The sequence below is a fragment of the Artibeus jamaicensis genome, unplaced genomic scaffold (genome assembly GCF_021234435.1).
Source record: "Artibeus jamaicensis isolate MK-2021 breed Jamaican fruit bat unplaced genomic scaffold, CSHL_Jam_final contig_519, whole genome shotgun sequence".
Classification (NCBI taxonomy): Eukaryota; Metazoa; Chordata; class Mammalia; order Chiroptera; family Phyllostomidae; genus Artibeus; species Artibeus jamaicensis.
Genome location: NW_026521871.1, coordinates 32,554,380 through 32,557,486, shown reverse-complemented (window position 1 = coordinate 32,557,486; position 3,107 = coordinate 32,554,380). Strand labels below are relative to the sequence as shown.

Here is a 3,107-nt window from a genome sequence, read left to right as displayed (position 1 = left end):
GATAAAGTTGAGAAGAACTGACATGTTAATAATACTGAGTCTTTCTAACCATGAATGTGGATTATTTTTCCATTTATGTACTGGGATTTTATTCATCACAGTTTTGTAGGTTTTTTTTCACAGCTGTTGTACATATTTTGTTAGATTTATACCTAACTATTCATTTTGAGGGGCTGATATAAGTGGTATTTTTTTAAATTTCAGATTCTGCTCTTTTATTACTGGTATATAGGAAAGCAGTAGACTTTGTATAGTACCTTGTATGCTGCAAAATTGACATAATTGCTTAGCAGTTTCAGGAGGGGTTTTTTTTCAGTTTGACTTTTTTTTTAGTATTTTCTACATAGATGACAATGTCATCTGTGAACAAAGGCAGTTTTACTTCTACCTTTTTTACACATAACTTTTTTTCTTGTCTAAGTGCGTTAGCAAACACTTCCAATACCATTCTGATTTTTTACATGGCTTTGAAGTTTAAAAGGGCTTGTACTGCAACTTGCATTGTTTGGCTGTACATTATGGGACTCATAATGTTGACCTGGATACTGTTTTTATTTTCACTGCTGTTTGTTGTATCAGTTGAGTATCCCATGGTTTATTCATCCCTTCTCTTGCTGAGGGACCACTGAATTTTATTTTTCATTTTTAAATTCTAAATGTTTAACCATACCTTGTAAGACTTCATGGAGGCTTCCCTCCTGAGTCTTGGTCACCAATATGCCATCCAGACTGAGGAAAAACCCGGAAACTTCAGGGCCCCGTGAGCCCTGGCCACAGCTGTGTTGGCAAGCACAGGAAGCATCCAGGAGGCTGAGGTAATGCTGGTGCCTTGCACATCACAGGATCAACTTCAACAAATATCACCCAGGAGGCATGAGCACTTAAAGAGGAACCAGAGTTTCTGCCCCATTGTCGACTTTGATAAGCCGTGGACCTTGGTCAGTGAGCATACACGGGTAAATGCTGCCAAAAACAAAGCTGGAGCCACTCCCATCATTGATGTGGTGAAATCGGGCTACTACAGAGTCCTGGGAGGGGGAGAGCTCCCACAGCAGCTTGTCACTGTGAAGGCCACGTTCTTCAGCAGAAGAGCTGAGAAGATCAAGAGTGTTGGTGAGGCCTGTGTGCTGGTAGCTTGAAGCCACATGGAGGGAAGTTCTTTAAATTCCCACTTGTGCAAAAGAAATTCTGAATGTTTACATTTTACTTACAGGTTGATTATTACAAACTATGCTGCTTTGAACATTGTTAAACACCTTTATTCCTGTGATTACTTTAGAACCGATCTCAGGCTAGGTACTAGAATATTGAAAGAATGTGAACTTTACTTCCTGAGTAATCTTGGATAAGTTTTCTCTGAACCTCAGTTTCCCCCTCTCCAAAACAATAATTCTAGTATCTACCTTATAGGGTTGCTATGAAATTAAATCTGGTAATATATCAACATGGTTAGCTTCCCATCCACCACTCTACCCATCCACCTTCGACAAAAGCCTGCCCAGGCTTTTTTTGTCCTTACATTTCAGTGTCCAGAACTTTACAAACATTCCATGTACAGACTGACCATGGTTTAGTAAATGGGTGGGATGCTGTATCCTGAGATATATAGTATTTTGTGCACTTTTGTTTGGCAACAGCAAGCAGCTCATTATTTTGAGGTCTCAGCACGAATTCTAGAATGGTTCTCTCTCTTTATGGGAGAGCCTTGATTGAATAGAGTACCCAATAAGTGAAGGAAGTAACTGTGCATGGACCAGCATTCTATAATACAGTTTTGATCCCCCCCAAAAATGCTCAAAGTGTCAGAAAGGATTTGTCATTGGGTTTTTTTCACCACAAGAATACTCCGTGATAGTTGTACGGTCCTTTAGGGTTTTCATAGCTACTTCACATGTATGAGCTCATTAGACCTTCACCAACACCTTCAAAGGATTGGGCACATCTAGGTTCAGATATGAGTTTCCTAAATTACACACCCTGAGATTGGGAAAAGTAAGAAGCTAGGACTTCACATAGCTGGGCCATTGCTTTTTTCTACTATCTCATTGAGAGTAGTCTCTCCAAATACAAAAGATAGAAGTATTTTTTTACTGTGCTCTGTTAAAACTATTAACTGGGACCAGAATGTACAACAGCCAGCTCAGCATTTGATGGAGAAAAAGACATCACTTAGAATGGATTGAGCTAAAACTCACCCTGTGCCCGGCTTTGTGCTGAATTGCATTAGGTCGTTCACCTCATTTAATCCTCACGACACCCAAATGAGGCTAGATACCATTCCTGATTTTACTCATGAGAACGCAGCTGCTTCGAGTATGAAATATCTCTCCTAATGTCACTGACGAGTTAGCTGCAAAGTCAGGAGCCTGGCTACCTCTAGTCTTCTGTGATTGTCACTAAAGCCTCAATCCTACCTCACACCACTCTCCTTAGAATGTAGTAGTTTACATAGAACAGATCTGGTGGTGCGTTTGGAATATGTGTCCAAAAACTGCGTATATTCCTCCTTTGTAGAACTTTTAAGAAACTTGTTGAGGTGAACTAGTGAGTTCACATAATTACCCATCCAGAAATGAATAGTTCTGTGGCATTTAGTACATTCACAGTGTTTTGCAAGCGCCATCTACCTAGTTTCAAGACACTGCCATCATTCCAATACCCAGGTGGGCTTTAAAGTTCCATGTTATGTTGCTTCTCTGCGATGACACCCGCTTTGCCTGGCACAGGGTCTGTCACCTGGTAGCAGGCCACCCCCACGCAGGGGCTCCCACACCATGCCTGACAGCACTCCTGGGTCAACGCTTCCCTTGCCCTGCTTCAGCTCTGATACCTGCCCTGGGCCACTGTGCCCCCTTGCCTCGCCCTTCTCTCACTCTCAGCTGCTGGTTCAGAGCCTGCCTTGCTCTGTCCCAGGTAATTGAGCAAAATTGTTAAGGGAAGGGAAAAGAAATAGGAAACAACATTTTTATTTTTAGCTAGTTCCCCAAGTGAATTTTATGATGTTAGTTGGTCATAAACCAACTAACTTTGAAAAACTGAATGAAAGCAATGGAACCCAAATCCTTTGATGTTAGAAATTCTTTGAGAATGTAATTTAGAATGCACAT

At 41.1% G+C, this 3,107-nt stretch overlaps 1 pseudogene; it reads left to right on the top strand.

The window, feature by feature from the left end:
- The first annotated feature begins 717 nt into the window (after positions 1-717).
- Positions 718-1,139, top strand: LOC119048405 (60S ribosomal protein L27a-like; annotated as a pseudogene).
- The last annotated feature ends 1,968 nt before the right edge of the window (positions 1,140-3,107 follow it).